This window comes from Macaca mulatta, chromosome 13 (assembly GCF_049350105.2).
Source record: "Macaca mulatta isolate MMU2019108-1 chromosome 13, T2T-MMU8v2.0, whole genome shotgun sequence".
Lineage (NCBI taxonomy): Eukaryota > Metazoa > Chordata > Mammalia > Primates > Cercopithecidae > Macaca > Macaca mulatta.
The window spans coordinates 16,316,214-16,329,113 of NC_133418.1; positions in this window are offsets into that span (position 1 = coordinate 16,316,214).

Here is a 12,900-nt window from a genome sequence, read left to right on the forward strand (position 1 = left end):
CGCTCACTAAGCAAAGAATCAATGTTGCTTGCCACAAAAATGAGAATCGTCAAGATTTCTTCAAACAGAAATGAGTTTGTTTCATGATTTGCTCTTAATACATAAGAAAGCATAAAAGTAGGTCTATTAACAATTACGTAAATCTTTAGAGGCCCTTGAACTACTTCTGTCCCTTTGTGTTTTTATACAAAATAAGCCTGAGGTTAAAGAGAATATCATCACTGGCCACAGCTGGGGCCACGCGAGGACACAGCTTATACCCCCTGAGGTCCCTGGGTGCCCCGAGTCCTTCCCTTGCTATTTATGGAAATATGGGAGAAACCAGGAGGTCTGAGCATGGACCTGGCCGTGCTCCCAGGGGCCGAGGAAAGCACCCATCTGTCCAGTCTTCCCTCCACCCCGCGGTTCCCTCCTACCCAGCCACTTGGGCTGACGTGGCTCATGCACTCAGCAGCGCCATCATTAAACGTTTAGCTTCGCATCACGAGGGCCTCCTCTGACCACTCCTGAACCTACAGTCAGCACTAGTCTACAGGACACGCGTGGACAAGGTTGATGGATCATGGCCTCCAACGAAGAAGATGCCAGGCAAGGAGTCAGAGAGCCGGGGATGGAGCAATACTCACCCACGGAGGCGAAGGCCAAAGCGGCCACCACCGAGGACCTCCCTTCCTACCCTGAGGGCAGCTCACCCAGGGAAACGAAGGCCGACACCGCCCACCACTGAGGGCCTCAAGGGCTCTCCCCACCCTGAAGGCGGCTGCGGTCACATTTCTCATCGCACCAAGAGACCCGTGTATTGAGCACAAACCTTTTCAACCTTCAAATCAATAAGGAATCACAACACGGACATTCCCTCAATCCAAATGGCCGGCCCACAAAACAGACATGCAATCATACACATTTCCTGTGGGAAAATCAGTCAGTCCCTGGGGCCTTGCGCCAGGGGTGGGGGAGCAACATGAGGAGATGCCGCAGCCCCAGCCTGGCTCTTCCCTCTACAGCTCCTTTTCCCTTCTCTTCCCACCGCCCCTTCCCACCCTCTCCTAGCCTCAGAGGCTCCTTCCTCAAATTCTTTCCCCTTGATGAAGTCATTCATGCCCAAAATACAAGGCAAAGTCATGGGGGCTCAAGAGAAAATCCATACCGTGGCTCGCGTTTTAGATTCTCATAAGTTTGAGAATAACCAAGCAAGAATCTTTGGCATCTGAATGTGGTCTGAATGCATCTGAGCTCAATGTCCGGCACTGGCCCGGAGTGGATCATGGGTGTCTCGGACATCTTCGTAACTCTACACCAATTATTTTGAAACACCCTAGCAGAATAGAACCATGTGAATAGCTACTTCTCAGTTAAAATTAGGAAAAGACTCCAAAAGTTGCCCTCAAGGAACATCCTTCCCACGAGGAGTTTCTGCGAGGAGTTTCTGCATCGGGCCCTTCAGGCACAGACAAGGCCCCCGGGCCCAACTTCCTCATCCCTGCATTATAAAGCAACAAAGACGGTGGGGAATAAAGCAAGTGAAGGAGTCAGTCCCGCACAAAACGGGCTCCAGAAGCCACAGCCACTCTCCCAGTGTGGGAGCCAAGTTCAGAGACCTGGAAACACCAGCATTCCCAGGGAGGAGGGCAGAACAAGTCATTTCCCCCTAGTTTAGGGAGACACCACCCCACGTCCTCCGGCCTTAATAGAAGAGAGACTTCACATAAATGATTTCAATGACTCCACCACACACAGAAAGTGGGCTAAGGGCTAACACACCCATTCAAATGCCTGGCAAAAACACATTAAATGAACACACAGATAAACAAGGTTCTCCTGTTATCCACGAAATATTCAGAAACAAATCCAGTAAGCAATCTCTTTGCCATCAAAAGACCAATTCAGAGGTGCAGATTAAAAAGAAACATACAACTGAACCATTAATACACACCAAGAACCACGTTCCAAGGAAGTGTTATCACATCACCACCTCCAAGCTGCAGGAAGAAGCACTGGCCATGGACCAGCTGTTCACTCGTGGGTCAGTGAACGAATGGCAGTGCTGTCCAGGACAACGATGAGATATTAACCTGAAAAGGGCAAAATGGCAGAGGCTGGAGGGACCTTCCAGGTAACCCGGCCCCTCAGTGGACAGAGGACCCCCGTAGGGCCACAGAGCCCAGAGCCCCAGTGTGTTCGGGGCAAGCACTCAACTGCAACCCTGATGATGCCCGAACGCCTTCTGCCCTTCTGCATCTCTGCCCCACTAACAGGGAATCCATAAATGCTAAGGAAATGTAATGCATTTCACAATACCTGTAGATTTTTAGCAAATTAAAGATAAACAGTGACAAACTTTGAGAATTAACCAAAATATAGTTCCAGTGAATGCCCAAACTCAAAGCTAGTCTCCAAGAGGTGATAAGCTGTGTGTGGTGGTTAACGCCTGTAGATCCCAGCAGTTGGGGAGGCTGAGGCAGGAGAATCACTTGAGCCTAGAAGGTTGAGGGTGCAGTGAGCTGTCATTGTACTACTGCACCCAACCTGAGAAACAGAGTGAGACTGTCAAAAACAAACAATCAAAAACAAATTAAAGGAGTTCAGATGAATTCGCCCATACCCTTTAAATTTTCATTTGGGTACATGGGGTGATCGAGTTCCTTTTTCCCTTGCAATAAATGAATAATCTAATAATTAAATATAATCTAACAATTACAAGGGAAAATTTAATTATTTTCCCATTTCATTATTTCCTATCTCAGGGAAAAAGTTAAAATTATTCCCTGTTTCAGGGAAAAAGCTAAAAATCATTTTAAACCTTCCTTCCACAAAACAGTATACTCAGTCATCTCTGTCTGCTTTATCATGTGGAATTCAGCTTCACATGTCTACAATACAGTTTTTGTTAAACAGCGTTTATGTAGACAGGCAAGAGAAAGAAACATTTTGTCTATGTAGAAGCAGCAGAAGACACGTTTTAACAGAAAAGGGAGAAGATACCACCGTGTGAATCTGGAAATTCTGTCATCTTGTCCTCACACACAGAAAACACCCAAGCACGTGCCTAATGTCCAACAGGAGCACAGAAAGGACAGGGGTCCCTCCAGTTGTTTAATGACCAGCCCCCACATGTCACCGCCACATAACAAAATCCACACGGCAACTTCAGCACGTTTCATTCACGATTCCATGGAAATCAGGCTGAAGAACATACAGATGTTTTGCCCACATTTAAAAATCCAAGTGTGGGACTCATAGAAATAAAACACATTATGGGTTCACTTAACTTTTCCAAATTTTTACTTGGAGAAACCTATAAAGTACTTGTCAGTTACATCCTTAAGTTTTTCAATAATTTTTATATGCAAAGGTCAGGCAAGACTTGTAAAGAGGTACACACATACGGCCCGGTGCAGTGGCTCACAACTATAATCCCAGCACTTTGGGAGGCCGAGGTGGGCAGATCACGAGGTCAGGAAACCGAGACCATCCTGGCTTACACGGTGAAACCCCGTCTCTACTAAAAATACAATTAGCCAGGCGTGGTGGCGGGTGCCTGTAGTCCCAGCTACTCGGGAGGCTGAGGCTGGAGAATGGCATGAACCCGGGAGGCAGAGCTTGCAGTGAGCTGAGATCGTACCACCGCACTCCAGCCTGGGTGACAGAGGGAAACTGTCTCAAAAAAAAAAAAAAAAAAAAAAGGAGGTACACACACACATCCACATTCTTCTCTCAGGGAGACGGGCCCTTTTTTAACATTCCACATGTAAATGTGGTTGTCACCCTGCCTTTGAGAGGATGGGCTGTGTTTTAAGGGTGAACACACTTTCCTCCATGCACCAAGGATGCACCATGGGGGACAATGCTGCCACCGCCTGCCCAGTCTCTGCTCAGGGTGGGGCAAAGGGAGCTCATTTGTCTCCCGTGTACACCATCAAAAAAAAAAAAAAAAAAAGAAAAAAGATTTTGCTGCTTCATACTAGTAAAGTGGGCAGATTCTACATGCCAACTCTTATTCAAAGGTCGCCTAACACTGACTCAGGAACTCTGGCCCTGATGTGCTTGGAGTTTTAATGCTAACAGTGTTAAAGACCACTCCCCCAGGAGCTCTGAACAAGTACTCCAGGTATACACTGAACAAGACCACACACTCTCTGACCGAAATCTAACTTCACAGACCCAAACTACAGAACCACAGAAGACACTGCTTCTGTCCAACTTTGTGTTCTGCCGTCGTTTGTGTCCATTATTTCCTACAAACCATCTCATTAGAATTTAGGGCACACAAAAGGCCGATACAACAGGGTTACTTTTCAAAGGTTTGGAGGTGAAGAACAGATACAATGCATTAACTTCCTATTGCTGCTGCAACAAATTACCACAAATGCAAACCTCCTCTCAGCCCTGGAAGTCAGGAGTCCCAGGGCTGAAGTCAAGGGGTCAGTAGGTTGTGTTCCTGCCTGGAGTCTCCCAATTCATAGAGGCCACCATGCAGCTTGGCTCACAGCCCAACACCCCTTCTCCCACTGCCCCGGCCTCAGCCCTGCACCCCTCAGGCCCCTGTCCCACCCTTGGCCCCATGCCCCTCTGGCCCCCACCCCACACCCGCCCTCAGCCCCACAGCCCTCTGGCCTCTATCTCATCCTCAGGTCTCCTCCTCTGAGATGGACGACTGGACCCTAGACGGAGGGATGAACATTCTGAACAGAATCAACATAACTCAACATTTGAGTCGGAGAGGCCAAGCAGTAAGACTTTCAAAAAAGCTACCACAAAGTATGTAGCATGCCTGTAGTTCACAGCTGAGCGTGGCGTCATGAGTACGAGCGTGCGGCCACACACACCAGGCCCAAGTTTAAGATCAAATATAAGGAGCTTTCCACTGTGGTATTTAACTAGATCTTATTACAAAATGGCCTCCTGATTGCAGTTTTTATCCAAAAAGTTCTCTGTAATTAAAGAAATTAATTTTTCCCTAAAAGACATTTCTCTATCTATCGTCCCATAAAAACTAAATGGGCATATTGAAGAAAAAAGAGAAATGTTTGATTTAGGGGTTTGCCTACGACTTGGATAAGCATGATTTTCTTCTGGCCAAGCAGGGAGCAGCTGGACCAGACTGGAGGGGAGGAAAAACAAATTTCCACTCTGACCTCAGTTGGGCACCAGAGTCTTCCCTGTCAGAATATGGGTGTGGTGCTTCCCACACACCAGCCTCTGACAAAACTCAGCCCAAGGGTGTGTGAAAAGGCCGTCTACTTCTGAAAAATCTATAAAGTGCAGACACATCAAAAGCTTCCGAAGACTGTAAAGCACCAAGGAGACCACTACACCCTTGGAGTTTACAGAAAATGGTCAATATCACACGTGTCTGAGGTCCGGGATCAGCTCCCAGCTGCCGCGACGCCGTAAACGCAGCCCTGGCTTCCCCTCTGACGCAGAGAGCTGGTCACTCTGCCAGCAGCACTCAGAGCTTAGAACATTCTAGATGAAAGCAACGTGTTCCTTTTAAATTGGGGAACTGGGGCAGCACAACTGAAGCTCTACGACTATGTCAACTACTGGGTTTCGGGGTAGCATTAGGAAACCGTGGGAATCCAAATCTCAATTTCATACAGATTCACTGCAGGTTCCAGAATTTCCTGAAACATTCTTCCAATTTATCACTCAGGATTCCCTTGCCAAAGCTAATAAAGTCTAAAGTCCTTACGGAAAAGCCACCATAAGCACCACCACAAATAAGATCAACTGACGCCCGCACTTTGCACCAAACGTAAACTGTTACTCACACAAGACTGTGCTGGAGGCAGCTCTCAGCTGAAGCCGAATCCGTGAGACTTCATTATCCCATTTTGGATCGAGTATGAAGACTGTCAGCAAACCAGGGCCCCAGTGTGTAGCAGAGAACAGATCCTCTGACGCCTGCCTGAACATTTCCTTCCCACCTGTCTTGGATACTGAACACCCTCAGAGCTATTGAGTCACCCACATTTGCAGGTCATTAATCCAGCCACCAGGATAACATAATTATGCAATAAAAATGCCTTCTCAGGGCTTTGTCATACTCAACAAGGCAGCTCAGAAGGCTTGGTAAGCCCAACAAAGGGGGAAGCGTCCCTCAAATAGACAAAGACCAAGGAAAACCGTGCAGAGACTCTTTCAAGAGAGGGCAGAGACAGAGCCCGCTGTAGCCTTTCAGGCCCTGCTGGCCGCAGCCCTGCGTTAGGTGGCACCATTTCCACGGATGCATCCTGCTGGGCCCATGTGAAAAGTCCCGCTGGCGAGAAACTCACCCCCACTTCCAGCTCCTGCAAGACCTGCTACAGCCCCACTGCACTCTGGGGGCCGACTGTGCAAGTTTTCCTGGCGAGACCCCTCAGAGCCTGCACAGCGTCTGAGACTGGGAAGCACCCAGGATCCAGAAACGCACAAACCCGTTCTCCTCGTGCTGCTTTCTGGGTTCCAAGTTGACTTCAGAACGAGTCCTGCATAAACCCCAGGCTGGGGAGCCAGCCACGGCCCAGCAGCACCCAGTTCATGTGCTCCACCCACCCCACAGAGGACCACGGAGGCCCCAGCATGCTCTGTCCGGGGCAAGACACCAGATACAGCCACAGTTCAGGGTTCTGCCACCCGCCCCGCTGCCCTAATTACCTACTGGGATCTGAATTCTCGTTGGTTGGAAAGGTGATCCCACAGCTCCGCTGCCCTAATTACCTGCTGTAATCTGAAATTGCATTGGTTGGGAAGGGGATCTCACTGCTCAAGCACTCCCTGCTGCCTCCTTGCAAACAACATAAAAAATCCAAAACCCCTCTTAAAGAACGTTTACTATAACCTCAAAACAAGACCAATCCTGAGACCAGGGAAGATACACACACACATCTGACAGCTGGTGGGCGTCAGTGACTGATGCCACGGCTTCCATGTGGCGTGTGAAGTGGGAGGCCTGTCACGGTGACTCAGGCTGGGGTCTGAATAGTGGTCTTCCAAGCAACTAGGCAACCAGGACGCACACCCCAAAACCCAAGTCCCCGCAGTCATGTACCTGGAAGAAATGCTGCGTGGCCATTGACACCAGTTGTGAACCAAGACCGATCTGTGTCCTGTGGTTCTCACAATGTCCGTACACGTCTGGGCCCAGCACAGGCACGCACGGCACCCTGCTCGCCCCAATTGGGGCTCTCTCCTGCCAAGGGGGATGGCCCTGAAGTCCGTTGAGATTTCCAAAGCTCTACAAAGTCACCCTTCCTCCTGCTTGTTCAGAAGGCCTAAAGCCCTGAAGACACCAGTGAGAATTGACCTAGCCTCTTAAGGCAGCTCAAACACCTAAACACAGGAACGCTGGACCTCTCTGCCCTTGGGAGCAGCCAATAACCCACTGGGCTAAGCAGAAGACACAGATGTCACATCCAGAAGGCAGTGGCACTCACGTTTGCATTCCAGGAGCCACCCTTGTGAGTCCCTTCAAGGCTTCCAAGTCCCACTTGATTGTTTTCATCATATCTCTATAACATCAGAGACATTATATCTCATGGTATCTATGAGATCCTCTCTACTTTTATGAGCATATATGCTCCCTGACTTACCATGGGATGAAACTGTTCCAATAAACCCAGTGTAAGCTGAAAATATCCTAAATAGAAAGTGCATTTGACATAATACTTTCAACTTACAATGGGTTCATCCAGAAGCAGCCCATCTCGGGCCGAACAATGCACTGAGTGTGACTAGTTCAAGCAATACTGGAGCAAGCTTTAAATATTAGCCACATTCTGTCAGGGCTGACTAATATGAAATCAGCATCAGTCTCATGTCTTGCAGCATCCACAGCTCATCTTCTTAAAACCACTTAAGATTTCATAATTAACTCAATTAAACAATGTAAGTCATCTCCTTGATCTTTGACATGAAGGGGTCATTTTCCCCCAAAATAGTACCTCTTTCCTTGACATGATTTAATCTGTGGTTAGAGTATTTAACAGGATTTCTTTCCTTCTTAGAAAATAAAATATACACCTTTCCAATATGAAAAACACTAACCGATAATGCTATAGCTTAACCAGGTCAAAAGCGTTTTTTGTTTTTTCTTTTAAAGTTAAAAAAAGAACCTAACTGCATCTTTGGACCTTATATGAAGTAGTGTCCAGGGTCACTGGGACCCCCACTTGGCCAGTGCAGCTGGGTACCAATTAAACCCAGAAACCCAAGAGTTCACTCAAAGCCCTTTCCCAGCTGTTCATCCTAGTGGAAGCCATGGGCACAAAGGAATGCGGCATTCTACGGAGGGCTTTGGGGAATGGCTGCTTGAGAACATCAAAGTGGCTCACGTCCCCCGAGTATAAAGCCAGTGACTGCTCTCAGCTTCAATGCAGCACCATCCACAGCAGACAACGTCCGGAATCACCTGAGTGCCCGTCAACAGGGGATGAAGGGAACGTGGCCTGAACATACAAAGGAGCAATACTCCACCACACAGCTGAGATCCTTGTCATCCAAGACAGGATGGATGGAGCTGGAGGACATTACGTTAAGCAAACGAGCCAAGCAAAGAAACGGAGTATGTTCTCACTCATAAGCAGGAGCTGAGAGCAAATCTCATGGAGGCCAAGAGTACGTGGTCAACAGGGCCCAGCAGAGCCCACTCATAAGCAGGATGGGCAGAGGCTAGTAACGGACACAAACACACAGCCTAATGGGAGCACAAGTCCTACTATTGATAAATCAGCAGGGGGATGGCAGTGGGTCATCTACTGTGGATTTCAAAGCAGCTAGGAGAGAATAACTTGAACATTGCCAGCATAAGGAAAAGAAAATACTTAAAGTGAAAGACATCCCAAGAACCCAGATTTCATCAATATAGGGATGAATCAAGATATCACATGCACTCTGAAAATATGTACATATATTATATATCAACAAAAACAAAAACCAATGACAGAACCATTTGCAAAGCACGTGCAGGAGAAGAATGGGAAGCCTGACATGGTGTGACTGTGTCCCCCCCACCCAAATCTCATGCTGAACTCTAACCCTTTGTTGGAAGTGAGTCCTGGTGGGAGGTGACTGACTCATGGGGGTGGTTTCTAATGGTTTAGCACAATCCCCCAAGTGCTGTCCTCATGATAGTTCTGAGATCTGGTTGTCTGGAGGTGCATGGCACCTTCCCCTTCACTCTCTCCCCTTTCAGCCATGTGAAGACATGCCTGCCTCCCCTTCACCTTCCACTCTAAGTTTCCCCAGATGTAGAAGCCTGTACAGCCCACAGAACTGTATGCTGATTAAACCTTTTTTTCCTTATGACCCAGCCTCAGGTAGTTCTTTATAGCAGTGGAAGAATAGTACAGTCCTCAGGACCAGCAATGTTTTCCTTCCACCCAGTGGCCAACAAGGTCCCACACCCTAGCTGGTTTTCCAAAGTCTTTGCCAGAATGCTGAGGCTGTTTTGGGGATACTAACTTTCCCCATCTCTGGCAAACCAGATGGGGAATCCTATTTGCCTCTTACCACTTTTCTCAGAGAAACCCCACCTCTGAAACGGCCTCCTTCAGCAGCAGCAAAGCTGAGTATTCCTTGCAATTCCCTTCTTCTGAACAAGTAAACATCTTAGGCTTGTCTTTCCATCTTCCCAGCTCATTGAAAAAAATATCTTATGCTTTCTATTTTCCTAACACACACATGGAAGAGAAGTGCCGTGAGGGCAGGGGATCTTGCTTTCCCGGATCTGAGCCTGGCCCTCAAACACTAGCCGAATTCATACTGACACGATATCCAGAAGCAGAAATGCAAATATCCACATGACTTCAAATACCCTAAGGATCTAACAGGCCGAGTGGCCCACGTAACTATGGTTTGTGCTGGGCCATTCAACTGGTGTCCAAATCCCTGTCCAATTGAGCTCTTTAATTTCGGGACTTTTCAGAGAGTTGTTTATGTTGTTGTTGTTGTTATTCTATTTTGTTTTTATTAAAGGGATCTATTACAGTTACAATCAAGAATATCACAGGCCGAGGGTGGTGGCTCATGCCTGTAATCCTAGCACTTTGGGAGGGCAACGTGAGTGAATCACCTGAGGTCAGGAGTTCAAGACCAGCCTGGCCAACATGTTGAAACCCCATCTCTACTAATACAAAAATGAACCAGCCATGGTGGCAGGCACTTATAATCCCAGCTACTCAGGAGGCTGAGACAGGAGAATGGCGTGAACCAGGAGGTGAGGCTGCAGTGAGCCAAGATCGTGCCACTGCATTCCAGCCTGGGCAACACAAGACTGTCTCCAAAAAATAAAAATACACCAATACGCCCAGATAGTTCTTCACAAATGTCAGATACATCAGTTTAAAGAAAAATAATATGAAAGCATGTTTTTAAATTTCAGTGTTGAATTTAACCATATCTTTTAAGAAGATACGAAGATAGAAGTTCCCCAAGGATCAGGGGAGAAAAAAGCAGTTAAGAAAATGTTAAAACTTCAGGAGAAAAACAAGTATGGGGTAAGACCTCAAGGCAAAACTTTTTCTTTGCACTTTGATTTCAAAAGAACAGAGATGCCCAAAATATGAACTCTCCCATCTGCATTTTATATTCCTCTATGTCCTTTGAAAGGCTGTAGATGGAATCCCAGGTTCCAAAGTGCCCGGCCAGGGCTCACATCAGGCGGATTCCTCTATGTCCTTTGAAAGGCTGGAGATGGGATCCCAGGTTCCAAAGTGCCTGGTCACGGCTCACATCAGGCGGCATCTTTCACAGCCGTTTACTCCCCTGACTGTGCCCAGAGAGCTCTGTGGCCCAATTTACACAAAAAGGTCCTAATTTACACACGTTCATCACTTTGAGCAGAGTCTCAACGAATGAGACAAATATTGACACTCCACAGAAGCAAGTATTCTCTTCCGAAAAGTGAAGTGTGAGGTTCCCATGAGCCAGGCAGCTTGGTTACAGAAAGCACTGGCTGACTTGCTGGTTTAATGTTAAATGCATTTAAAATGTTAAGTGATCTGGCCCCCCTCCCAGTGGGTGTGTACGTTGAGCTGGCTGCAGTACTGATGCACAGACCACGTGGTTTTACTTCAAGCAGAGCACCCCACACCCAGGAAGAGGCCAAAGGACGGCATCGAGGTCTAGGACAGTTCTAAGGAGAGCTGCAGCCTGAATGCCTCGTCTGCAAATAGTCTCTCATTTCAGAGGAAATCACTGAACAGAGTTCGTAACACGTGAAATTTAAAAATTCATATTTCTAATTTCATCCCATTAGAACTCTTGAAGAACCGATGTACACCTGCTCCAAGTCAATGAGAGGACACTCGGATAGTCCCTCACAGGTCCTCGGCCTCCGCCTCCCACCTAGAGAACGTCAGCTCAAGCTGATCACAGCGCAGTGCGATTTTCTATAATATACAGGCCTGCATCTGAGCTGAGATGTGAATGTCTGGAATGTGCCTGCCAGACCCAGGAGGAACTGCAGCAGCTGTAGGGACAGAAGCTGCTAAGGAATCCGACTTGGAGGGAACTTGAGGCAACTAAAACTACTTCCACTGGTTTTTCTTGGCAAGGCTTGACCAGGCAAACTGTTATCACTGTTGCTAATTCATGGTAATTGGGATGGGGACTTAACAGTAAGTAATTAGAGCAATTACAGAATTTGATACTCAATTACAGTGGCACAGATTCCTGAGAATGGAAGAACTGTTGCCCAGGAATAGAGTTCAACAGGTCCTCCACATGCCCCGGGAAACATGGCATTTCCATGCACCCCTGCTTTGGTCCCTGGTCACCTGATCTCGGCCATCTGATGGCATCACTCCCCACAGCTGGAAACACCTGACCTCTTGTCACCCTCCCATCTGCCCTGCCTTCCTCCAGCCCGGGATATTCAGCGATGCCCACATACAGGACCAGGAAACCAGGGTTATCCTAAACCAGTGCCTGCATTCAAAGTCCTCCATGGCAGGACAATCACCAACGGCCAATACTCCCAGAACCTTCCACTTCAAAACGGGAGCACATCTGGATTCAAGCTGACAACGCTGCATTCTCTTTGCCATGTACACATGGAGGCATGTCAGGTTCCACCTAAAGGTATCAAGTTTCACACTGGTCAGGAGCCCAAGCCTAGTCACTCTGCATGATCTCAATTCACCATCCACAGAGAAGCCGGCAGTTTTTCTCTGGTGCACGGTGTGGATGGTGGATGCATTTCCTCTGAAAACTTGGAGAGGGGATCCTGGCCAAGGAGGCCAGTCACCCCAGCCCCTGCAAGACCCAGACGTGCCCCTCTGCTGTCTGCACACTGTATCCAAGTCTAGCAGTGTTGACTCTGTGGTGGGATAGTTCTGGGTCTGCAGGGGACGTGGGGCACAGGAACCGTGCAGCCTGGCTGTAGCCAGAGGCCTAAAGGATCCCCACGAGGCTCTCCAGCCAAGGTGTCATCACCACAGGCAGAGCCATTCAAGAGAACTGCCAGCCGAACTGGAAACATCCCAATCTGCTGAGCCAACACAGGAAGACAACAGCCACCTACAGCTGCTGAGCCCCGAAACGTGACCACTGGGCCTGAAGGGCTGAATCTGGGATTTAATCTGTGAAGTTCTTTTCAAATGTGTTTGGCTATGTAATCAAATCTTTATTCTAATTAAATTTAAAGGAGCCTCTGGCTATGGGCTACCTTGTCCGGCATCACAGCTCCAGGGAGTAAGAATGGGAAGGAGAGGCCCAGAGCCTCTCTGCATTGTCCACGCTAATTTAACACGTCATCATAAGGAAAGGCACTCCAGGAGAGGTGTGCATGGGAAGAACTGGGTTGGCCCTGACACAAACATGACCCCCATGACATCACAGCTGCCTCAGCCAACAGGCAAAAGACAATGATGCCCACCTGGACAGGTCACCGGATGTGATGATGCACCCCAAGTCCTAGTC